The sequence below is a fragment of the Pezoporus occidentalis genome, unplaced genomic scaffold, assembly GCF_034315485.1.
Source record: "Pezoporus occidentalis ecotype Australia unplaced genomic scaffold, CSIRO_AGI_Poc_V1 ctg38, whole genome shotgun sequence".
Classification (NCBI taxonomy): Eukaryota; Metazoa; Chordata; class Aves; order Psittaciformes; family Psittacidae; genus Pezoporus; species Pezoporus occidentalis.
In genome coordinates, this window is record NW_026915702.1 from 7,389,406 (window position 1) to 7,416,387 (window position 26,982).

The 26,982-nt window shown below is 43.0% G+C and overlaps 1 protein-coding gene across 3 annotated transcripts in view; it reads left to right on the forward strand.

Moving 5' to 3' along the window:
• The window catches only part of LHFPL3 (LHFPL tetraspan subfamily member 3), a 251,707-nt gene that overhangs the window by 180,517 nt on the left and 44,208 nt on the right, over positions 1-26,982 (forward strand). The window lies entirely within an intron of this gene.

Here is a 26,982-nt window from a genome sequence, read left to right on the forward strand (position 1 = left end):
TGTTATTGTGTTTAATCTTTCAGGCATTTGGCATGCCCTCACTACAGCTGTCAGAAATATTTTATGTACCTACTTCAAGATCATTTAGCATGAAATGTAAACAGACATGGTGAAACTGAAATTAGAGGTTTAGTTGCAATCCTGTTTGACTAAATATATTTACAACACCATAGCACATTTGATTTTACAAGCCACCTTCACCTTAGTTTTGTAACCCTAAAAATTTTCAGGATCACGGTGAGCTGGCATGAGGGTGTCATGGCATAGTTATTCATCTCTTTCATCTGAAAGTACTTGAACCCTTCTTGGTGGCAGCGTTTGACACAAGACAGACCATTGCTCTATTCCTCTATGTTATTTCCCTCAGTTCCTGCCTTCTGATGTTCCCAACCAATTCTCTTTTAGTCACTAAGTGCATTGTTCCTGTCTAGTGTGTGCACACTGAAACCACAACTCGCTGCTCTTTGTATAACTCCATGTCTGATAGAGGCTGAAAGGACCAGCATGCTTGTTTAAACTGCTCTCCATCATCACACAGGCTGTAGGATGGCCTGAGTCCCCTCCAGTTTATCAGCACTGTGTAACTGTGGAATCAGATCTGGACACTGTTCCAGGGGTGCTTCTGACTCTGGCATACCCAGCAGTGTTACAATTCCTCTACTGCTCAGTGTTTTCTCTTCTGCATCCAGGACACTCAACAGCCCTTCTGTCCAACAGCACTGCTCCACAGGCTCTCTGTCAGTGTGTGGCTACTTCTCTTGCTCCTTGACATATCATTTTGCATCAGGCCATGCTTATAGAATGAGTCATTTGCCAACACACATGAAGACATCTTTGGTACCTCTTCACCAGAATACTTGAGAGGGAGAGAAAACGTATATTTGCCACTGGCTCCCAGCAATCTTGGAGAAAATCTGGATGTTGTAGGTCTATCTCCTTCTTCCTCACTGAGGAAGGAGCTGAAAAGATGTGAAGAAGAAGAGAAGACCAGGAGCCACCTTCTTTCTTTTCTACGTGTGCACTAAACTCAGAACCAAAAGCACCTGAACATAAGCCCTGGTCTCTGCACTAACAGTGTCGGGGCAGTTTGTGCCTCGCTATGACTTTGTTTTCTCTCCTTCCCAGTTCTCATAGGGTCTCATAACCCGCACTGCACTTGAACAGTTTGGTCATTAAAGGCAGATCTTTACTGGATGAATACTCCCCACTGTCTGGTACAGCTGAAAATCCTGGTTGCCTATTGTAGTGTCTAATAGGTGAACAACCATCATGAAATACTGATTAAATCCACCAGCATTGCTACCAGCAGTGAGGTGTAAGGGTAGATAATTTCTTGATTTCTAAACACAGAGGCAATAGTTCAGCTGTACTTTTTACCCTTCTAACATAATAATATTTGTGAAAGATAAATGCACATTGGATGAGAATTGAGAAAAACAGCAGTGTTATGTAAGTGGCTGCTAAAATGGATGCATCTAGAATCTCTACAGAGTACAATAGTTCAGTTATTTAGTGGTTACTTCCAAAAGAACACATCCGGAAAACAAATTGGGTTAGCATAGCTAAAATGGACTCATTTTATACAAAATGTTTACTACTATTCTTTTTATTTTAAGCAGCTTATTGAACCAGAATCCTCAGATCTTTTCCACTGAGCATGTTGGACATAATTATGCCATAGGGTTTTTATTCATCCTGTGAAATCAGTAAGAATTTTAGAGGGAGGGAGTAAAGTAAATCCATTAGAGCAGTTCATACACTTTTTAAATGGTCATGAATTTTAGTTCCTTGAGCGCAGTTTCAAACAACATTTTTCAGGTGTTTTAATGTTTGACATGTATCAAATACATTCACATTTCCTTTTAAAATCTATCATTCTGACAATAACAACTAACTGACCCCTTGCAAATAAAACTCTGATAAAGCAGTAGTGATCAGACCTCATGCATCTTACAAAAACAAATACTGGTCTACTAGTGTATGTAGCAATGTAGCAATCATTCAGTGTGTTTCAAATGTTAAGGAGAAGAAAACATTGTCAGGGAGTTGATTGGAAATTCAGTACAGAAGCCATGCTGGCAAAGTATAAAAAAGTGCTGTACTTAGGAGAATAGCCACAAAAACACAGTACTTGTATCCTTAATGGAAATGCTGGATTTGGCAACATGGAAAGAAGTAAAGCCAAATGGTTAAGGAGCAACTTTACTTGGGAGAACAAGAATATGTATTAGTGTTAAGGCTGCATTTCTACGCCCTTTCAGAACTAGCCTGCAGCATCTAATTATTGAATATAAAATGATAGCTGAAAACCTCTGCTCATTCGCTGTCATGTGGCCTTAGCACTTCCAAGCAAAGGCAGTAACTGTGTAAAGAGCAAAACTGCCCTCCGTTGTTCTGCCTCAGCTTATGCATATATTTCCTGCTGCTCTGCAGAACTTAATTCTTATCCTGTATGGGCAAAAATGACATGTTATTAAGTACAATAAATCTTCTCATATAACCATAAACCCAACTATTTTCCTGAAGAAGACTGACAAGCTTATCTTAAATATCTTAAATAAATCCCTAAAAGAGCTCTGTGAAATGATTAGAAGTTGTATGTTTATAATAATGCCAGGACATCAGCAGGTTTATACACTAATCAATCATTTATACACTGGTGAGTAGCTAGAATCAGAGGCTGTATCTGCTCATCTATCAAGCAGTTCTCACAAAGGTTAGAGGTAGTAAAGTTGTACTCAGACACAAATATAGGTTTAAAAATGTTCTGAAAATTATAAGTAGTGAGGATTACAGCATTAATTGATAGGATTTCATATTTCAGAATGACTTCTGTATAAGATCCTGGTCACAAACCATTTGCCAAGGTGTCATCTTCTTCGCTAAGTCCAGATGAGGGCCATTCATTGCTTTTCAGTGCAGTTAATGTCCTTGCAGATAGATACAGAATACGTGCTCACCCAACATCAGTCTCAAAAAACTTCCATGGATAGGGTAATGTTGACCTTTGCCTCTTGCACTGTGCAAAATGTTCTTTAAAGAACAACATGTGAACCTCTGGAGAAGCTGGAGCTGGCTGCAAAAGGGAAATGCAAAGGCCACTACTTGGGTCTCTGGCTCTGACAGGCTGTCCACCTTGGAGGGGACCAACTCTTTCTGTTTCTAGGCAGAGACTAGATCTGACTTAGTGAAGAAATATCAAGAGAAGTACAGGAAGGGTAATCCATGGTGCTGTGAGGTGGTCCTGGGTTCAGCAGTAGCAGTCATTTTTTCTCCTTCTTAGTAGCTGGTGCAGTGCTGTGTTTTTGACTTTCAGCCTGGGAACAGCACTGATAACACCGATGTTTTTAGTGTTGCTCAGTAATGTTTAGTCTGATCAAGGACTTAGTGAGCCTCATGCTCTGCCAGGGAGGAGGGGAAGCTGGGAAAAAGTAGAGACAGGACACCTGACCCAAACTAGCCAAAGAGGTATTCCATAGCACAGCACATCATGCCCAGGAAGTAACTAAGAGTTACCCAGAAGAGCTGGTTCACTGCTCGGTCAGGCTGGGTATCGGCTGTTTGTATTGTATTCTGTTACCTTGTTATTTCCCTTATAATTATTATTATTGGTAGCAGCAGCAGTGGTTTGTGTTATACCTTAGTTACTGGACCGTTCTTATCTCAAGCCATGTGAGTTGCATTCTTTCAATTCTCCTCCCCATCCCTCCAGGAGCAGGGTGGGGGAAAGAAGGGGGGTAGTGAGCGAGCGAGACTGCGTGGCTGACAGAGTTTAAACCACGACAGAGGTCCATCAGGAAAACAGAATGACCAACAATCTGGGTCCTGTTGTTCACCTGAAAGGTTTAGTAGCAGCTTCATATTCTTTCCCTTTCCACCCAAATCCTTCCTTTATACCTATGAATGTGAGTACCCATGCTTTCAACGGTGCCATCCTCTTGGCTTCTGTGCTTGTCACTTCACAGAGTGCTTTCTTTAGTGTGCTCTTACAAGCCTGGAAACATAGATGTTTGTACATGTATGGGTTTCAGGAAGATGCAGGACCCTCCAGAGCACAGGGATCACAGGACACTTAACACAGCAGGGAAATGGGGTAAGCACTGCAAGAAATCCTGGTGACCTGTGCTATTGGTCCCACTATGGCTCACCCTAGGCTACTTACATTCTTTTTTAATATTCTGGAGCTACACCTAAAGCCTGTCAGGTTAGTTCAGCACCATCTATCCCTGCTAAACCTGCATTACGTTTTGTCCCAATATTCTTTAGAATATTCTCTAAAGCTCTGCATAGCATTGAAATCACAGTTATCATCTTATGTTTGTATAGACCTATAGTTAGGTTGTCTTCTAACATAAATTAAGTACCTCATCTGAAAAGCTGTAGAGAGAAAGTAGAAACCCTTTCAAACTAAGCATTTAGAATAAATACTATTAAACATTTCATTTTTCTATCAGTTTTCCTGCGCTGTGCCAGGTTCACCTTGGCTCTCCTTTCCTCTTACTTTTTCCTGCCTTTCTTCCCTTTCTTTTCATAAAGCATGTATTTGTATCTCATTTGCTTAGCAAATCTCTTTATTTCACTTTCATTTCAAACCTTCAGTTTTCATAATCCCAGGAGTGTTTTCTTAATTTATGTTTTTCTAATTGTAGAAAAAATATTATTTCATCATTTAAGCAGATGAAAAGCAGAAGTTAAATGGATTTTATTCTGTTTGGTTGGGGGTGGGGGTTTGTTTGTTTGTATGTTTTTTTAACGTGTGTCTAATATTAGTTTTGAAACTTTAACAATAAAAGAATTATAAATAGTATTGTCATTCTTTGCCTGCTTGGGAAGCGGAGGTGAATGTTATCATATAATAAGTATACATGGGCTGTTATGGCTATCACTCAGATAAAAGCCCACTGCATTGACCAATTCCATTTTTTTTAACAGAAAAAGAATGCAGCAATTCATCATTTGTCTAGTCTAGTTAATGTTTTGTGCCTGTTTTCTAAGAGTGAAATTTGTGAACTGCCTAGCTTTGACAGTTTGAGGTGCTTGGTACTTTTCATTTTTAGATCATTGACTCAAGTATAGCACATATTTGATGAAAATTGACCAAAAATTGAATCTGGAGGATGACGGATGGCTGAAGCATGTAAAAAAAATGTTGGTTTCTGCTCAGCTGAGAGTAGACGAATGCCAATAACAAAAAAACATAACCCAACGACCATATACCTTAACCCTGTACTAACAAGCATTCCAACTAGGGAGACTCAGAAATTAATGGAGAACATTTGGATGCCTTCACCATTGGACTCCTAACCTTTGCTATTTACTCCCTATTTCCAGAATTGAAGTTTACCTAGACATGCCTCTCAGACCTATGAATATCGTGTGGTCAGTATCAAATATCATGCACCAAAAAAGTGATTTTTTTCCTAAAGAACAATAACTGCTGACTGCCCTGCGAGCACTGTCCTTGCAGCTGGGCACGTACTGGTGATGGGTATGGTGTAAATATGTTAGGAGAGATGCATTTTCTCAGGGCTATGCAGTAGAGCCTAAGATCAACTTTCAATGGCCTTGGAAAGTACAGTATTCTCTTAGCATTCACACTCCACCTTGCCACTTGGATCCTATTGAATTAGTAAAGTGAATTAACCTAGTATTTGGCACTTCTTTCTCTAAGTTTCCAAGAAACTTAGTCTCCAATGATTACAATTTTGCTTTGTCTGCCATTTTCTAGTGACAGATTAGCTCCCAATTCCCAATGAACCTAATGAAGTATTTAAGATAAAAATAGTCCTCCTTCTGTGCTCCACTCTCCCATTTAGATAATCTGATTTTTACTTGCATTCTCATTTAAAGAAAGAATTTGTGCCTGAAGGCAATAAAAGGCTGGCTTTCCCATCCTTCCAGGACTGCATTAATATTGTTGCCTTTAAAAGACAGTAACAGGCAAACCAACCTTGGCACTGCAGTGGCAGGGCATGCAATTGCACACTGCACACTGCACTAACATTTGGATAACACAAGTAAAGGAACTGTAGTTCCCTTTTTAGATTTGCAACATATCCAAGTTCTGGAATTAAATTGACATACTTCCAGAGCTGGTAGTAAGGATGACATTTCTGATTTTTATGTGTTCCTGTCCTCAGACAAATAGCAGGACTTTCTCAATGACAGTCAATATATTCAGAATTTTACTTTAGTTTCAACAACATCACCACGATTTTTTGTGGCATGGTGTGTACAAATCTCAAACCAACCCAAACCCAAATATGGAGCCTTTTTGACAAACTTCAGTTTCAAGAAGTAAAGCTTTTTAGTGGATGGCTGTTGAATTTAGTTTCTGCTAGTGCATCTAAGTCTGACAGCAAAAATTTCTTATTTTCCTATTAACATAATTTCTTTATGAGGTTATATTTCTTACCTCCCTCCTTCCCTAATAACTTTCAAAGCCGTTGTCCAATTTCAACAAACTTTAATGAAGGCTAACATTGCAAAAATATCAAAATCCCTGAAGTGTTCTGAAGATCAATGTCTGGGTAAAATAAGAGAGCATAGTGATCCCACTAAGGGAAAGCCAGGAGATTCATCGCTTAACAGCACTTGGCTGACCAAGTAAGGACAAAGCTCATTTCAGATACTTTGTACTACTTGCCTTTTCTTGGTCATCTGTCATGCTAAATAAAGTCAGGTAGGGTACATGGGAAATATAGTAAGTATTTCTGTATGTGTGTGTGTATATATATTTATATATGTAAAAAAAAAATGTAGGGAAAGTGGAATGAATCCAAGAGTCCTGTAGGAGAGAGGCTGTGAGAGACATTTGGGACATGTGGGAAGCATGTGAGTTTGGAAAGGTCTGGGGTGTGAAGGGAGCTGGAAGTACGTGTGAAGGATCTGAGGACATGAGAAAGATGGATATCATAGACAGAAGGTGCGTGAGTGTAAGGGGAAACCGGGTATTGCTGTGGAGATGTCATGAGGCTGTGGCAAAGGAGCTGGGTCGTTGTACTCTGACCATGTAGGAGGAGGACACATGCATTTCATTGAAAGCCGGGCTTCTCTGAATCCTTGTACTACTCATACAACATTAGGCTCGTTTAAAACTGACCAATAAAAAGTTTATTTACGTATCTAAATAACTCACAAAGTATTTAATGAAATACTTCAGTTTAAAGAAAATGATACAATAGAAAGTATTGGAACCCTCATCTCTCAAAGGAAACTCTAAAAATTCTGTTTCAGTTCAGCCCCAAACTATTTTTTCCACTGTTTGTTTCAGCTGAAAAATTGGTTATTTATCTAACAGTTACACTTAAAAATACCTGCAACACAGGCATGGCCGGTACGTTTCACTCAGCTTTGCTGGGGGCGGGCAGCTCACAAAACATGCCGGAAAACCAGCGCTACCTATTAAGATCTCAGGATAAGATCTCAGTCTGCGCTTTGGAGAATTTGTTCCCTTGTTCAGCCAAAGATAAACAAGGTAGAACCGGCCTACCTCCACCGATGATAATCTTCCTAGGAGATACAATTGCTGCAGCAGCTGCTCTAAGAAACTTTTCTGAAGGTCAGTGCATTCAAAATAATCAGTTCTTATCTACAGATTCCAGTTCAAATGTGCCAAATGCTACGAGGGCTTATGATACCATGAGATGAAGTCTACAATACTGATTGAAGAGATATTGTTTGCTGCAGCTGACAAACTGCATGGACCATGGCCCATGTCTGGGAAATTTCTTCTAGCTTCTTCTAGATGTTAACTATTCCTAATGAGCAATAGGGAAGCAGTGCCCATAGTATAAGTGGCTAATAGATAAGCCAAAAGCTGTATTCACAAAAATTGTCAGTCAACACTTTGCAGCAATTTCCTTTAAAGAGAAAAAGAGAAGAGCTAGGGAATTCAGCATTTTGAAGATGCAGCATTTCTCTTGTTATGGCTGAGTAAAACATGGAATAAAAGTACATACTGCAACACTGCAGCAGGCTGTGCTGTGTCCTGATCCACCCAGGCTTCAGTCAGCTTTTATGCTGAACCCACACCAAGCACCTCCAACAGACAGTGTGAGGCATCCAGGATAAACCTCAATCACCTGACTCCTCCTGGGGCCACAACAAACTCTTTCAATCCTCACAGTGGTGTGGGTAAGATCTGAATGAAGCCTGTAATCTTTGGTCTAACAGAAATGTGCAGAACAATTTTCTTCTCCCGAAACAAAAACCTTCTTATCCTCTGTCCAGCTGTCTAAACCTAGAGATCAACCTCAAGTCGGATTATAAGTCCTGGTTCAAAGCATCAAAAAGAAAAAAAAGATGGGCAGAATGCAAACTTGTTGGTACCCAGGGGAAAAAATCTTCTTAATTCAACTGCTTCACATGCTGAGACAGTTTTAGGAGACCATTAGGTGCAGCTAAACTTAGCCTGCGGCAGCATATTCTTCCATGCACATGCCTCCCTCAGTTTGGGAGGAAGGAGGTCGCAGCAGTGCTGTGGTGATGCAGTGGGGTTTGGAGATACTGGCCCATGAGGGACACAGTTTGCTCCAAGCCTGGAAGCAGCTGCAGCAGCATGGCTCTGTACCAGCTCGGAGCCCAGAGGCAATGTGTGTCAGCACAGCACTGAGCTGACACAGCGTATTCAGTTCAGAACTCAGCTAATATCCACACAGCACCTTGTGCCAAGTGAATGTGCTTTGCGCTGCTAGTTTGGCCCCTGCATTTCAATTTCTCTGTGTTGTTTCCCTCCTCTGGATGTCGCTGAGATGGAAAGGAGCATTTCAGGTATTTTTGTGGTTGTCCATGTATATATCACCTAACAGAGCACAATGCACAGATTCCGTAAGCTCACAGCAGCCCATATGGACATGGGGCAGATCCTGGCTCATGTCTTCACAGTCTGGTAGCTGTGTTATTGGAGTACTGGCTAAGCTAAGAAACCCTGTGGATATGCAGGTTTTATAGGCTTGAGCAGAGAATTAATCCCCTGTTGTGGCTGCACACCCCCTTTCAGGTACAGGCAGCTTAGATGTGCAATTTTGTGTGAAGAACAAACACCAAGTGTCCCCCAGCATCACTGCCCAGTTTCCATGTCAAGAGCTTATCTATCCCTCTGCAATCAAAAGAAATACAGCTAGGTGCAGGAAAAGGAGAAGTAATTCAGCATTGGAATAACTACAATTGGCTAGATTCAAAATGAACAGTGTATTTTTCCTCAAAAGCACACAAAAAGCAGAACAGGAGGAGGCTGGAATCAGTCCTCACCTTGAGGTAGAGCAGAGGAGTGGGCAGTCAAAAGACTTTCCAGTTCTGTATGACTTTGGACAAAGCATGTAACTCTCTGTTCTTCAGTTTCCCCATGTGTCCTGCAGAGGCTTTGGCACTATTTGCTTGCCTCCAGCATCTTCTGTGAGGATTTTTCAATTAACATTTCTGAAATGGTTGGAGTTCCTCATGAGGAAGATACAGCAAAAGTGCATATTGCTGTAAAAACACAATTTGCTAAAAATAACTCTCATAAAACTGAAGAAGTTAAAAGGAGATGATTTTATATTCCAATAGCGTAAGGGAGAGCCAAATAGGGAATGGCACAAATCTAATCCTGCCCAGAGGGACAAGGCCAGGCAGCTTTACCAGCATCGTGGGTCTATGTCCCAAACCAACCTGTGTTTCCCTGGCAAACACAAGGGCTGAGGAGTGTCTGTGTGCAGCAAGCAGGGCAGGATGTGATGTGGGTGCTTGGGGGGGGGACAAGGTGACACCTGCTCCTTGTGGTGCTGAGCAGGTTGGCAGATAGCTGGTGTGCTCCCAGATGTCAAGCAGGATCCAGGCAGGGCTGAGCGCTGCTCTCATTAATGCCATGCTCTCATTAATGCTGTGCTCTCGTTAATGCCATGCCAGGCTCCTCCGTGCTCAGGTCTGTTCAGGGCTTTTGATTTTTCACTTATGCAAGCAGCAGCCCCCAGATGTGTACTGTGCACACAGTAAAAACTCTCATCGATCAGCAGGTTCAGCAGGACCCGTGCACATTGAGTGATTGCCATGAGAAATTACAGCTGCTGTAGCAACTGTTCTGGCTGAGCTGCTGGAGATTGGCAGCAAGAAGCATTCACCAAGATACACACAAATAAAAGTCATACAGCTGCTTTGATATTTCAGTCTTTGTTTGCTACAAGCATTCATATCAGTGATCACCTAACTCATAGCAAATTCCAAGGAAGACAAACTCCAACCAGAAAAGTTGCACGTCGTGCAGAGGTTTTCTCTGTGTGGCTTCAACTCATTAGTTAGAAATCTTTGATTTTTTTTCTCCTCTCTCCAAAAGTGTCAGATATTTGATCAGGAAGAAGAAAAAATACCACATGAAGTTAGGAACCATCCTCCCAGAACAAATAAGAACAACAAGCAGAAGATGAAGCAGCTCAGAATAGCACAAGCAGAATAAGCAGGTTGAGCTGCAAATAGCAAATGTGTGGAAATCAAACCCCATTACCACAGAATTCACCAACAGAAAACAAGGAGCTAAATTCACTGAATAAAACATTTGCTTGGACAAGTTTTCTTCATCTACCAGTTGATTATGGAGTAGATTCCATGCTGTTTTCCAGCAGATAATTGGCCCAAGTCAGTTTGTCAGGCAGAGAAATGAGTGGGTTTCTCCACAAGCAGCCGTTTCTGCCCCCAGATCAGTTAGGGATGGAGCTGCAATGTGCTGTTGTGCACTAACATCTACCATCTCCCCACTACTACCCAGACAGCTTTAGCCAGGAGACACATAATCCAGCTCTGTCTTCAGCAGATAGGTCTTTCTATGATTATAGGACTGGCATGATAAAGCAGGTGAACTGACAATTTTAAATCATGTTCTAAACAAAATGGTCCATCAGGATGTGCCTGCAGTGTATTGGGTTTGTGGGGCAATGTTTTGGTAGTGAGGAGGCTACAGGGGTGGCTTCTGTGAGAAGCTGCTTAGAAGCTTTCCTCATGTCCCATAGGTCCAATGCCAGATGGCTCCAAGATGGACCCACTGTAGGCCAAGGCTGAGCCCATCAGCAATGGTGGTAGAACCTTGGGGATGGGAAGGGTCGCTGCAGCCAGAGACAGCAGTGAGAATATGTGAGAGAAACAGCCCTGCAGACCCCCAGCTCAGTGCAGAAGGAGGGCAGGAGGTGCTCCAGGCACTGAAGCAGAGGTTCCCCTGCAGCCTGTGGTGCAGCCCATGGTGAGGCAGCTGTGCCCCTGCAGCCCATGGAGGTCCATAGTGGATCAGACTCCACCTGCAGCCCAGGGAGGACCCCACTCCGGAGCAGGGGGATGCCTGAAAGAGGCTGTGACCCTGTGGGAAGCCCTCACAGGAGCAGGCTTCTGGCAGGAGCTGTGGCCCTGTGGAGAGAGGAGCCCAGGATGGAGCAGGTTTGCTGCAGGACTTGTGACCCCACAGGGACCCAACTCAGCAGCCCGTTCCTGAAGGACTGCACCCATGGAAGGACCCACATTGGAAAAGTTCATGGAGAACTGTCTCCTGTGGAAAGAACCCCATGGTGGAGCTGGGAAAGAGTGTGAGGAGTCCTCCCCCGAGGAGGAAGGAGGAACAGAGACAATGTGTGATGAACCAACCACAACCCTCATTCTCCATCCCCCTGTGCTGCCGGTGGGAAGGAGGTAGAGAATTTGGGAGCAAAGTTAAGCCCAGGAAGAAGGGAGGAGTGGAGGGAAGGTGTTTTCAAGATTTAGTTTTTATTTCTCATTATCCTACCCTGATTTGATTGGTGATAAATTATTTTCCCCAAGTCAAGTCTGTTTTGCCCACGACAGTAACTGGTGAGTGATCTCTCCCTGCCCTTTTCTCCACCCACAAGCCTTCTGTTGTATTTTCTCTTTCCTGTCCAGCTGAGGAGAGCAGTGATAGAGCAGCTTTGGTGGGCACCTGGCTTCCAGCCAGGGTCAACAGGCCACAGAGACCCAGGCATTCTCATGCTCCATAGGAAGATGGGCACACATCTTGTGCTAATGGAGTTTCCTCTGAATGTATATACCTGGATTTCCTTGCAGGTTGTCTGCATAGCGAGGAGTCTTTTAGTAGCACTGGAAAACGCGAAGAGCCTGAAAAAGCATTATAATACCTATCATTTTGCCTACATCTTCTTAAGTAACAGAGAACTATGAAATGGTTAGAAACTAATCATTTTCAGTGCATGGCAGTGTGGCTTTTCATCTGAACCACTATTATTTTCAATTTGGGGAGAGGAGAAGCAGCTTTTTCCTAACACAGTAGCTACAGTAGCTTACAAAGTAAGATTTTGATTCTAGAAAGTGAACTAAAATAAAGATATTAGATCGAAATTCTATTTACCTTTTGTATACACACTTTTAGTCTGCATTAGAATGTATAGTCTCCATTAGCAGTGAACGTGTTTTGGCAGAGTAGGGTGCTTTAGATGATCTCCTGGATGCTCATACTAATGATGTGCAGTGTATAAGAGCTGATGCAACAGCTCATCACATACCTAATGATGGAAGTCCAGTTGCCTTCCCCACCTCAAGCCTCTGCCCCTGTGCGCAAGCTCCATCCTCCTGCCTCATGGCTGCTGGGCTGCATGTGGCTTACAGTGCAAAAAGGGTGAATACCTTTCTGTGTGTTAGTGGTCAGGTCAGATCACTGAAATCCCCTGCAAGCTCCACCAGTACCCAGACTGTTACTGCTCAACACATGGCCTGCATGTTCAGGAGGAAGAGGAAGGAAGGTGAATCAATCCTCTTGGTGGCAACAAGCTGTTAGGTTGACATGGCTTCTTGCTGACTTTGAAAGTATCTCAGACTCTTTGGAAAGACTGGCGCACCTTGCAGTGATCAGTGCATATTGCAAAGGGCGTGTTAGCCAGCTGTGCTGTTCCAGCTCAGACACCCTTAGGAGGGGTTTTCCACTCAGGTAGCTGTGCAGAAGCCTTCCAGCATTGGCACCTGTTTGGATTGAGTGCTGTATTCACTGTAGTTAACTGCAATGCCAATGTGTGACTGAAAATGGGTCATGCTTCTGCAAAACCTAAATAAGGCATTATTAACAGGTCCATCAACTATTGAGGATGTGATACATTTTGCAAACTGCTCATTAATTCTGTACTAAACCAGTGACAGGTAGAGTATTATTTCTGCAGCTGGGGGTGAAGGATGTCTCATACACGAACCTGCAACATCTGCCTGGTTTGGGGATTTACCCCCCTTTCCTTAAAATGAGTAAAATGTAGATGAACATTGGAGACATTCATGTGAACTCCTCAAAGCGAGTCAGTAATTACTATTAATTCCTTTGTACTTTAATTCTGTGAATTATAAAACACTTTTCAGTGTCATAAAACAGATTGTCTGATATTGGGAGCTGATGAAACTTAACAGCAACAAACTCTTTCTTTTTGAGACACATTGCCCTGGCTTAGAAAAGTACATGAGCCTGAGCCTTACACCCCTGAAACCAAGCCTGACTTTACAGGAGCAGGGGCAGGGGAAGCAGAATAAGGCACTGATTTCCGATGTGCGCAAGGAGCCTTAAAGCCTTTCACAGCATGGATCAGCCTCACAAGGAGTGTGAGCCTACCCTGCTGAAGCCAATGGGAGTGCTTTTACTGACCTCAGGGAGAGCTGGATCAGGACAGCATCCAGTTCCACTGTAAGAAAAAGAGAATTAGACCACATAATAAAAGCACTGTTAGCCTTTGCAGGACAGCATCCCTGCAGAATTATAATCACCTCTTCAGGTAAATTCCTTCGCACGTTCCCTCAACATCTGCCTTTAGACATGTCCACCTGAGCACAACCATTTCATGTTAGCACCACACAATTTAATGGAGTTGATTTCCAGAAATATTTGGTGTCTCCCTGGCAGCCTTACAGTAACATATATTCCTGTACTTAAACTTCCATGGTTGTGCAAGAAAAACTGGAGTATGTGTAAGGAAATATTTACAGACACTCTGGGACTCACATTATGGTTTTGGACATATATGCATGGTTTTTTTTCCTCTGGGTTTAAAAAAGCTGTGTATAAGAGCACTACAAGATTATTACACATTGTAATTACACAGCCTAATTACATCTATGATTATATGTCTTTACACTAATTACACAATTAAATATTAGAGAAATGTTGTGAATGTATTTGAGTCAATTAAAATATTTTCAAATCCACTGAGGCAAACAACTAATAGAAAACTATCAAGGGGCAGCAGGCAAATCTGCCAAATATGTGGTATGATGTCCCATTGGGTCCTATGGTAAACCCCTTGGTGCTGTTTTACTCTCAGATGAACAGGAGGAAATGAGGAACATCACAAGTAAATGTTAAAAAGAACCATTCTGTGCTCCATGTACCTGGAGAAGAATATTGCAACACCTTCTATCACGGTTGCTCTATAGCAAAAGATTTATAGCCAATATCTGGTGCCAGTGTCTTGAGAACATGGAAAAGATGTGTCATTAATGGCGTGTGGATGTTTGTGAACATGTACACAGAGCAAAAAATTATAGAGTAGGGTTATAGCATCTGGACAAAAAGCAGCCAGTCTGTGGGATTTGGAGCCACCAGGGATGATGAAGAAGACAGAGACAAGGCTGGGCTAGGTGCCGGTGGCAGCTCCTCTGCAGTCAAGTTTGCCAGGGGAAGATGCTGGAGACCATCACCCAGGCAACAAAGCATGAGCACAGGTATAGGTGGACATCCGCTCTGTCATGGGATGTCTGGGTGTCCCTACAGTGAGGGAGGGTATTCAGAAGACACAAGGATGTCCCTACTGCTGTTAACAAGAGGCACGGGAGCTGAATATTGCATGGAAAATCCCATTTTCCAGAGTACATCTGGCAGCCTAGTGGTGGGAAATTGCAGAGAAATCTGTTTCTAGCAGGCGTGCTTCTGCTGTTTGGAAACAGACTTAATTTTTTAAGACTGTCAATGTAATATTTTCTGTAAGCACAAAACTCACTTGAGAACATTCTAAGCCCTGGGACATTTCCAGAGTGAAACAGAATGTGTCCAGCTCATTTATCCCAAACGTTGCCAAGGAACAGCCCCATTATTATCACTAGCGTAGACAATGCATAGCAAACAATAATGTATCTGGTTTGTCTTTATCTTACTTTATTTCTGTCTAAGCACTAAGGGATATAAATGTGCTAACAGGATTTGTGTATAGATTAACAGCACATCAGTTGCCTAACTGATGGAAAATTAAGCATAGGCTCGCAGCCCTGGCAGCAGTGAATGAGTAGGTATTTTTCTTGTTTGAGCCTACTTTGGGGGATCCCACTCCCAGACTTTGTGTTTCTTCTTTATACGTGAAAGCAAGAACATTATTTAGGCTTTGATAAGCAATGTCTTCTACCTGCAGCATAACCATTAGAAGCTCAGCAGATGTGTTACATGAGATATATAACCCTTTCAAGCTCCTTTTTATCCTGACGGTACAATAAAACCTTCACACAAGATAAAGATAGTGAGTCTAACTTCCTTGGTTTTGTTCAGCTTCATGTAAATCTGTTCTGTTTGCAGTTCATTTTACAGTTTCATTCTCCATTCATTACATATCGTTATTTTAAAGCATCTGTTTCTGTGTCTCTCTGTATGTATCTCCCACTCCAGTCTGGGCTTTACTTCTACTTTCCGGAACAGCAAGGCTGTTCTCTTCAAGAATCTATTCCCCTTTCCTCTTCATTTCTCACCACTCAATCACATTTTAATAAACTTCAGAACACTCCTGCATTTTTCTCACAGTGACTAACATGCATCCCCCATCAGTTCAGACAAGGTTCAGACAGCAGTACCCAACATGGTGTAGATATGGAGCCCATATGCTGATTTCAGGCACATCACACCACATCACACCAGCAATCTGATTACAGCTTTATTTCTCTTGGTCAACACTTCACACACCCAATGGGCCCACTCTGCTTCTCTCACTGTTCGACTTGAGCAGAGACACAAGCAAACCAGAGCTAGCTTCAGGCTAGCTTGTATAGGCAGAAGGCTAAATGCGTGCATGAATAGATGCATCTGGATGCTGGATAATACTGGTGAATAGTTGTGTCTGCCACTGCTGAAAGTCTCACAAGGTAGCAGATAAGCCACAGCTATCTTCATTTGTCCTTGATTACAAGCTGCAATCACATTACCAGATAGCTGCAACATAGATGTATCTTCATTTGGGTTTGCCTTGCATCCCCAGTATGTCTCTTCTGCTATAGCATGGTCAGTAACAACACAGCCACTAGCACAGTTCAGGTGGGATTCAAATCCAGAAAATCCATCTACCTGTACATAGATGTTTACATGTGTGAGTTACCCAATATCTCGTGTCAAAGGAGATGTAGTCAGTACTTGCCAACGGAGAGCAGAGCGCAAGGTGAACTCATCCTTCATAGGATGCACATCTGGTGCCCATGTTCAAGTGCCTACTGCCATTTGACATTCCTGAGTGGATACACGAGCTCCATAGTGGTCTGGGGATAAGCTACCATCTGGATATACCTGTTTTCATCCAGCAGCTTTCAAAAGGGCCTGAACTGCTGGTTTTTATTAGATTCCTGGTTTTTAACCAGTTAATGAACACTACAACCTTCCTCCTGGTGTAAATGAAACGGAAATACAAGAGCAGATCATCCAGTTCATCCATCAGAGAGGGGCAAACACATCTTCACATCTAGTTTGGGCTCCCCAGCTACAACTTTATTAATAAACTGTACACAAACAAGGGCTGAAACACTGTCCTGGTCATGCAGGCTGTTAGTGTCCTGTTGGTGCATTCCCTGGCCCAGTTTTGACTCACTTTGGATAGTAATGTCTGAGACAAGGTTTGGGAGATAACATGGCCCAGAGCTGCGAGATGCTGGGGAGAAGGTCACATTGGGTGGAGAGGGTTGGAGGGAGGCAGGGCTGGGGAAGCGAGGATGGATGCATGCCATGCTGTACCACTTGCACTCAGGACTAGAGAGTGGGATGTGGCCTGGTTTTATTTACTGGTGCAGATGTAACCTTGGGTCCCAGCATGAAGACCTGCTCTGGCAGGTTGTGTGAATGCTGTGCATGCTGCAGTAGCCTCTGCTACTGGGTCTTTTCCTGTCATCTCTGCTCATTACCCATCCCAGCACCCTCTGGTAAATCTCCCTCTGCATCCACTACCTTACCACAGTAAATACACCCTGCATGTAGTCCAAATTCATCCCTCCTGCTGGAATTTACCTTTGTTTACTTAAACGACAGCACAACATAAACCTTAATCTGAAAATCCTCTTGACCTTGGCAGTTTTCAGAGTTTTTTCCTCTGCAGGGCTCCCAATGAGACAAAGAAAATAGTTAGCTTTTTGGGCAGGGGCAATAGGCATTGAAACCTGTAAATTATTAAGTGTGTTTAGCAGGTTGGCCTGGATTGAGAAAAGCAAATATAGCAAGTAGTTGGAAATAAAACCAAAGAGCAAGATCTTGTGCTTGCATCTACCTCACTGAAAGACAAAGACATTTCATAAACAAAATGACATGTAGAAACCAAGTTAAATTAGGCATCAAATATATCTAATAATACATTGTTACAAAGAAAATTGGAGAATGAGAGATTTCAAATGGCAGTTCTTCAAATGACAAATGAAGCACTTTGGGGATTCCTGTTTGCTGCGGGGTTTTTCTCAGGGGCAGGAGAGGGAGCAGGGGAGCATGTGACACCTTGCATCAACAACGGAGGTCTCGATCCTGCATCCTTCATGCAAACTAAATTCCTAGAGCCAATTTTTTAAGTAAACAGAGCAGGACCTTTCCTTAAATGTCTGCCCTCTGCTGAGTCATCCGTGCTGGAGGATGAGGTCCTCTCTTGGCTTGGAAGCAGCAATAGGATTAACACCCACTCTGTGGCTGCTCTCAGGCCCTCCTGCCGCCTGTTCATCCATCAGTGTCAGTTCTGCTTTTCCCCCCAGATTAGATTAATCTGTCATTCTGGAAGTGGTAGCTCAAACTATTTTCATACAGTATTGCTGCAAAGAAAATGTCTGAAGAACTTCTTTCCTCACTGACTTCTTGTACTCCTTTGTCCTGTGTGAGTGGCAGTGACTACACCAGGCTGAAACAAGACCAGATCCATCTGTGTGATTGCACCAATTTCATTAAAATCACACACTTGCCCTCTTTAGTTCCTGAGCACCCCAATGCAATTTCTTCAAGGATTAGACTGTGCTACTTACACAAACTGAACAGGTAAGCCTTCCATAACTTTACAAGGGAAACTTTGTCCCTGCCATCACATCAATCCAATTCGAGAGAAATTGACCCCATGATATAATTGACCTACTAGCTAAAACACTTTAATACAGTCCTAATTGAGTTAAGCTGTGTCAGTAGGCAAATAATGTGAAAAGTTCTGGCACCTGAATAACTTGTGGATACATGTTGTACATCTCAGTTGCACAGCTAAATTTGGAAAATAAGCTCCTCAAACCACGTCTGGCACTAGGTTTGGTTTCAACAGGTTACCTCAAGCAAGGTTCCCAGCCACTCCACTGCATGTGATCTGTTTTCTCAGCATGTGACTCTTACAGAAAGTTCCAAATGGTTGCAGGCTGCCCGGGAAATCTGGTACTTGTGCAAGTGATTGTTAAATCGCACAGCAGACATCGGCGAGGCTGGCTGACATAAGAGGCCGCCCACCACTGACCTTTCTGCTTTTCACGGTTTAACAAGTGTGTTGTATGCACAGAGCACAGATACCATTGCTTCTAAACATGGTTAAAAATGCAGAAGAAATGAAAATATTATGTGGAGACCTTTTCTGCCTGTTGGGACTCCTGCCAAGTGTGATATAAGCATTGTTGATTTTCTCCTTTCCCCAGATACATTTTTTTCCAGAAGAAACAAAAGAAAAACTTCCATTTTTATTTCCAAATAAATATAAAACCAAGGGGATGATGCTGCGTGTGTGCGCAGTAAAATAAAATCCAACTTTACTTTCTGTTAGAAAAACAATTTATGGCTTAAGAAATAGAGTTTTTCAAAGCTGTAACTAATTTGAATAGTATTAACTTAAATAAGGTTAGAAATTCCTTCCGTGTGGATAGAAAGATTATTTGTGAGGGTGAAAAATAAAGGCTGCTTACAAATAATGATGGATTTATTGATACTAATGGTTTTTCTTTCTTAGACAAAAATATTTACATTTAAATTTAGTTCACAATATTTGTCTTGTTTTTAATCCATTCAGATACAAAAGCTAACAGCAGTCTAGACACCTCAAGGCTATCTTTATGTGTGTATTTATTATTAATGTACATGATAGCTTTTATTTTCTTCTAATATGTTGGCATTCAGGAGAAAATACACTCAAACATAAAAATTCTCCCCAGTTTGAAGGCAGAAAACAACAAGATTTTCTTGACATGAATTGGGGAAAGAGAAAACTTCTCTAAATAAATATTTAATAACCAAAGGGCCAACGCTTACTTTGATCCCCTGTCATTGCTCAGACTGAAGTGAAGCAGAACTAGCCCCAAGTGTTCATAAGCCTTTGCATTCCAGGAAAAGAAAAAAAAATACACCACTTTGTGCTTTCTCCAACCGCAAACTAAAAAAAGGCAGAAAAACATTTTGCTCATCAAGGACAAATTGGGTAGATCCCAATCCACAGCAGTAAACTTGCAGCATTTGGGATCTGGGGATACGCAGATGCTGATGGCCTGTCCACAAAGGCTGCTTCCCCATTAATCTGAGCATCCAGGATCTCATCCTTGCCCCTGAGAGGCAGAGCATGCCCATCTTCCCCTCCAAAAGAAGAAAAAAAATATTAATAGGCTTAAAAGAGTAAGGAATTTTCTACTAAGGAAAAAAAAAATGCAACAATATTTCATGTGAGAAACACTTAATAAAGAGCAAATGCTTTGCACTGATTAGTCACAGAAAACTTCCTGCCAGTGTAAGTTTATGCTGGCAAATAAATACAGAGGAGAAGGGAGGTTATGGAGGGCCTGGATGTGGGAAGTGACATTTCCGTGGCTGCCATCTCTGAATCTCACAGCTTCACCAAGCTCTCCACCCAGCCATGCACAGGACCATGCAGGGAGAGGGCTGCATTGAAACATGTTTGAGCTCCCTTGGGTACAATCCTGTCACCTCAGTTCAGAAGAAGGTGCCATATTGAAGGGGAGGCTGGGGCATGGGGTTTGTGACCTGGGCCAGTAGGACCTTGGTTTCTTTGTGCCTTTCTGCTCATCTACACTATTATGGATGAAATGCACATTCCCTGAAGTCTTACAGACCCCTGTTCTCCCTGGAAAGCCCCTTCCCTTTCCCTCTTGCTCTCACCAGGTGAGTGAGTGAGCTCTGCATTTCATCTCACAAGAAGGGGTCAGTAACACTGCAGGGGAGAAAAGAAGCCACTGATCCATGGGGAAGCCATGGGGAGGTGATGGGGCAGGAGGCATAGGGAAGTAATGGGCTGATGCTCATGGGACCTGCCAGTAACATAGACAACAGGGAGAGCAAAAAGCGAATCAAGCTATAACTTGCTGCCAGACAGTAAGAGAAACACAGGGTCTCTCTTTGAAGAAGGTGTTTTATTCTTGCTTTGGTGTGTGCAAATAAAAGGTGAGTCCCAGCACAACCTGATGTAATGAAAGATGTCTCTCCTCATGGCAGTGGGGTTGGACTAGATGATCTTTGAAGGTACATTCCAACCCAAACCCTTATAACTCTAGGTTTCTCAAGTCCTTTGCTGAACGTTGGGTAGGGCAACAATGAATTGTGGTGTTATGGTTTCATCCCACTTGTGCCACCAGGCTCCATGTCATGAGAGTAGGGTTGACAGGAGTGAGCCACTGGCACTGGTGACCCTGAGGAGACCTTGGTGCCTGCTGGCCGTCACTGCTCCAAGGGCAGATGCTGCAATGTGACCAGTCATGGGCATGCACAGATCTGGTATAACCGGAGCTGCAAGAGTGCCTCCTGCTTCTGCCTTGATTGAAACCCTCTCACTGCATAAATGGACTCACAGTGTTGCAGGGAACAGCTATCACCCGCAGCAGTTACTTCATTGCAGCTCTGCTGCCCCAGCTGTTTGCAAATCTAGATTTTATGAAGCCTGATCACTTCAGTGAATGACGTCTTGACCCTCATGTCCATCCATCACACAGAGCAATGTGTATGCCAACAGGAATATCCAGTTGGACAGCCAATGATTTAATAAGCTTTTCATCCTACACAGTTTATTGATTTTCTCTTTCAGTGAGAGCAAAAGACTGTATTTGCAGAGTAGGTGTTCTGCAGCTCTTGTGTCCTTTCCTCATGTGTCCTTTGTCTTATTTCCCTCTGTATGATTTCCATCATCCCTTATTGCCACAGATATGATTCCTGCCATCCCTGTGCCTTGAAGCATCTCATTTTCTTTCACTTTGTATCTTGATTAATGTCTTCGTAAGTTTTGCTCTTCTCCACTTTACTGTGGAGTGGTTGCACTAAAGGCTGTTTTCTGTGGAAACCATTGGGATTTAGATTTTTAGGTTTTGTTTAATTGTTGTTAAATCAGCTGATTTAAATGTTCCCTTCTACCAGCCAGAATGCTGTGCACTGAATTGCTTGCAAATGTACACTTTGGGTCTAATTTGCCCCTCACTTCTGATTGTTTAATTAGGACAATTATAGAAAAGTCAATGGATTATACCACGGCCAAACTGGTAGAGGCTCACAATGGAGCCTGCAATCAAGCCTTTCAATTTTCTGTCAAATAACTAATTCTCCATCCTTTTGAAAACACATAACTGACTCATTAGTTCTACCATTTGTTACCCCTCTCTGCCTCTTTAAAAAGAAAATAATAGTCGGAAAATACGTCTGTGCTTAACCACACATTAGTGAGTAATATTGCTCAAGGAAGAGCTTTTTCCCTTGTAACTCTTGCATTGCCAGGAGCAGCTACAGCAGCTGCTTTCACTGGAAAGTCGTGGGAAGAAAATATGCAAGGAGTCCTGGAGGAGGGAATTTGGGTTAGGAAGAGAGCAAGATCTTAAATTTGTTACTATCGCATCATGAGACGAGGTAATTGCCTGCTGAGCATCCATGGGTGATCTGCAGCTTGTCAGTGGAGATCACTGTGTGGCGATCATTCATGAGCTGGAGGAAAGATAATCTCTCCAACTCATCCTTAAGGGTCCTAGACATGCAGTTGGCATAACACAAGGCACTGCAAATTCAGTGACAGCCCCCATGTCTTTCTTCTATGAGGGCTGCTCACCATTGCTGGCACTGTTCAGATTTTTGCTTTTCTATAGTAACTGCATGGAGATTTTGATAATTTCCTTAAACGCTGAATAAAAGACTCTCGATCCTGGAAATGTCTAGAAGCATCATGATAGGGTGTTAGCATTCCCTCCGTATTTCCAGCCTAGCTCTCCTCTCACAAAATGCATTTTGTCAAACATAAATTAATGAATTCCAGAAACATCTTTCCATTATGCAGTAACGTTCCTGTTGCAAAGCCAAGTGTGGGAGTTAATTTTTGCCAGGATTTTGCCATGACACCAACACCTTAAAGGAATAAAAAATAGCTATATTCAGCTTCAAGGAAGGTGGGGATTATTGTTTTGCCACAGGTGACATCTCACTCACCTTATTTTGAGCCTTTTAGCCCTGTTGAGTTCAATCCTGCCTGAATTGACTGAAAATATGATCATTATCCTGGAAACCGTTTGCTAGATGCAAAGGCACAGAGACAGCACAGTGTGGCTAGTCTGGGCTGCAGGATTGACTCACATACCGAGCACGCACAGGGCATCTCCACAGCTAAGGTAGGCATTTGAAGGATGAAGTTGCTCCACTGGGGAAAGAGTAATTTTTATATCTCTGTGGAAGATGGGGAGATGAAGACAGGAGGATACATATTTCAGTTAAGAAAAAGAATTGCATTTCAGATAGACGGTTCTCTCAGAATGAAGAGAAAGGTTGTTCTCCTCCATACCCCCCCCCAAGGAAGGCAATGCCCACTGGAGTTGTGTCAGCCTAGCTCAGTGTCCCAAGCTGCCTGCCCTGCCAGGGATGGGTATGAGCTGGGGTGGTCGCCCCTGCAACGACTCATCGTCATTATGTAGAGTTGGCTCTGCTCATTATGTAGAGTTTCAGTGCGGTTGGACAAGCAAGGGGTTCGTTGTGCTTCAAAGCATTTTGGAAACCCAAACAACCAGGGTTTTAGGAGTGAATCCCAGCACTGGTTCCTGGCATGACTGTCCTGCTGGAAGGAGAAAGAATGAAAACAAAGGCCTCTTCTCCCTGCACAGACCCCAGCTGGCATGTACACCGCTGTGTGCCTTCTGATGGCTCATACAGGATCCCAGAGTTGAAGCTGGAAGAGACAACTAAGTTTTATCACAGCTCTTAAAATCTCACCCAGTTGTGCTCATACTGGGATGGACTGAAACACAGCACCTGTACAAGAAAATTCTTTCAGAAAAGCATCATGACATCTTCAGGTACTGCAGACTCCTTCCCTTCCCTAAGCACTTGTTTCCAACCCTCACTATTAACATATTTTACCTCATTTCCTCTTCAGATATATCTGGTTCCAGCTTTCAACCATTCATCTTTTTCCACCAGATTAAAGAGCTGTTTTCTCCCTGTGAAGATAGTTTTTTCACTTTAATCAAGACCTTTCTGTCTTCTTTTTGATAAGCTAGACAGATAGTCCCTTTAAAATCTCTCTCCATTAGGTGCCTTCTCTAGTCCTTGGCTCACTTTTGCTATTTGTCTCTGCATCTTCCCCAGGTTTTCAGTATCTTCAGTGATACAAAGATACCAAAACTGCAGATAGCACATGCCTGGCAGCCTTGGCTCCTGCTCAGTCTCAGCATTCCCTGTTTAGCCATCCATGGTCTGCTTAACTTTCTCAGCTATTAGAGAACTTGAGGTTTCACCTTCTTGTTTGTCTTCTAAATCCTTTAGAGGAAAAATAGCACTCAACTAGAGCAGCTATTATTTCTTCTTTTGTGGCATTTAACTCTATATTTGACTGTACTTAAGAACAATGGATCCAGCTGACCAAGCAGGTCTCGTATAGCTGCTCTCTCTTCATCATTTAAACATAACATCGATTCTTGTGCAAGCTACAGATTTTATCAGCCATGATCTAATGTAGCATCTGCACTGCTGATGAACAGTTTTAGGTCTAGAAACAATCTATATACATCCCTACTGAAAACACCCATTTTTAACAGCGGTGGCTCATTGTCAAATGGTGCTCAGGGAAAGCAGTTCTTCATCTTTGTTTCCTATGTACTTTAGTAAGCCTATATAGTACTAATGTTATACCCTGCCATATCAAGTCAAACACCTTAGAAAGTCTTTTATATTGCATAAATCCACTTTTTTTATAAGCTAACTTGAAAGCTGGGGCAGTAGCAAAACGTTTGTCTGTGGGCTTCATTAGCACTGTGTTAGTTCAGCACCTGGAGGCAATCTCCAGCCATAATAGCAGAAAGCACTGCATGTGCCTATTTACCCTGGTGCCTTGCCTACCTTGTTAGCAGCATAATTAAAGAGCCAGTTCAAGAGAGTAACTTCTCCACATCGGTTCACTGAGAAAGTTATGACAGTGTTAGAGAGAAACAAATCTAATTTGTTAATAAGAATTTCTGGGCAAACACAAGCATTTACTCAATGAGGATTCCCTTACCCACGTGGAGGGAGGACCTACCTGTAGGAGATTTTTATTTATGTGTGAAAGGGAGAGTGTGCCCTCATACCCAAAACCTTAGCACCCTACAAATCTTAAGATGGCCAAAGGAGGCAGCCTTGCCTGGGAATGAGAACCGCAGAGAGGGATCAAGGCTTCATCCCCTCCTGGCCCTACAGAGGTCTCTGTGTGAGCTGTGAGGTGCCCCAGCAGACTATTAATTACAGTAGCCACCTGAGAAGATTTAATACAGTAAAAGGGAGGATGAACAATAACTCCCTTCCTGAAACAGAAGGGTAGGAAACAACAGGGGGGCATAGAAATGCTCTTGAGTAGAAGCTCTCTACCACCTAGGAAAAGCTGAGCATTTCCTCTTCATTTTGTGTAGAGCTTAGCAGGCTTGCATTTCAAATGCATCCTGGTCTTTAAGTTTCCAGCATAGACGGTCCTTCTGTGTTGTATTGGCTTTTCTGGATCCCCAAGCTCAGGAACCCATCTTTCCCCCTATACTGCAAGCTCCATACCTGTTACATCCTGCTTTGTGAATGCTTGAGGAGAGTTAGATCCCTGAAAGGTGGGTGCTACAGCCTCATGGCATGACCCTATGACCACTCTGTGAAGCTAACCCATAGGGCACTAATAGCCCCAGAGCATGAACCAGCACAGCAATGGTGGGATAGGCCTACACTGACATTTAGTTGTCAAGGTCTTTATGACTGATTTTCACTATCAAAACTCAGAAAAACTCCATCCAAATACCATTTATTTAGTATTTGGGTACTACTGTTCCAGCCAGAGGAAAGCTGGTCAATTTTGTCTGCTCTCAGAGTCAGGAACTCCTTAGGCAATGGTGCAGGTTGTCAAAAACTGCTGAACTGTTATGCTGAAACTTTAAAGGAAAAAAACACAACTAGAGGCAGAAAGAAGTCACAGAAGAATCCAGCCCACATTATTAACACTGCGGATATTTGTTAGCAACTGCAAACAGGAGTGTGCAAAACACTCAGCAAAGAGCACGGCAGGCACGGCACTCAGTACAGCAGCTTGTCCACTGCAGCCGCGCCGAGGCTGCCATCGGGCTGTGCCGCAGGGGCTCCTTCCGCACCCCACTGCTTCCTGCACTTGCTGGCTGCCAGCCCTCACCTCTTGATGATAAAGCAAATTTTAGGATTCCCTTTGTTTAAAGCAGTTGTTAAGGCTGCAGCGGTAACCGGCTTTCTTCAAAGAAATAGGTGAAGTCTAGACCTAAGGCATTCCTGCTGAGCTGGATGCAAGTTTTGGGTTCCTTTGAAATCTGCCTCTTTCATTGCAGAATTTCAGACTAATAGTTCTTTCTTCTTCAGCCTTTCCTACTGGGATAAGGACTTTTCTCCATTCACATGTGTCAGTGATGCGGCTGCTGTGGGGCTGCAAGGAAGAAAGTGGTGCAGGAGGGTGGCAGGGGCTAACCTGTTTAAAAGGAGTTTTGGCAAACCCAGTTTGAACTGTCTTGAATGTCCAACGACATTAATTCCTGTGCTGAGAAGCTTAATGCACCCAGTATCATCAGCTTCTTTCAATAAAGCTGGTCCCAGCATCCAGCAGGAAGGAATGACAAGGCGCAGCTCTTCCATCCTGTGAGAGCATCCCCCCAGCCCTGGGGTGGCCCCTGGCCTGTGTGTGTTGAAGCACAATCCCACAACCCCACCGACAGCATTTCTCCTGGGTCGCTGTGGCTCTGTGCTGTCCTGACTGGTTACGTGCCCAGCAGTGCTGGGGTGACCTTTGCTGCCCTGCTCTATGGAAGCTGTTCCACTTTTTATAAATGTCTCAAAGTTCCCTGCATGGGGGAACTGAAACTAGAGCTTAGATGAGAGGAGTAAGAACGGCTGCTTTGAGTCAGCCCCTTTGGTCTGCAACCACTGGCTGTTAAAAGAAGGATATTTTCCTTCTGCACGCAGGAGGTGCTTGGGTTATAGTTTCTCTGAATGCTTTATGTTGCAATTTTGCCTTTGAAATACATACCTTTTAGAAGCCACTCTAAATTCTGATTATGTCTCTGTTTCTCCTGAGGAGATGAGGGAATGCACTACCTATGTCCAAATTACGGAGTTAGCTACCAAGGTGCCATACACATGCCAAGCAGGACAAATAGTGGGAAGAGGAGCATGGGAGCAGTTTGCAGCCATTGCTGTATATTTTACTCCTGGCACTGTTAGCAAATTAAATTGCTGCTTGCAAGGGCAGCGGGGAAGCCCCTGAGGAAATGCAGACACAAGGAGGGAGCAGGAGCAGCTCTGACACACGAGGTGGCTGGCAGCTCGTGACACGCAGCACT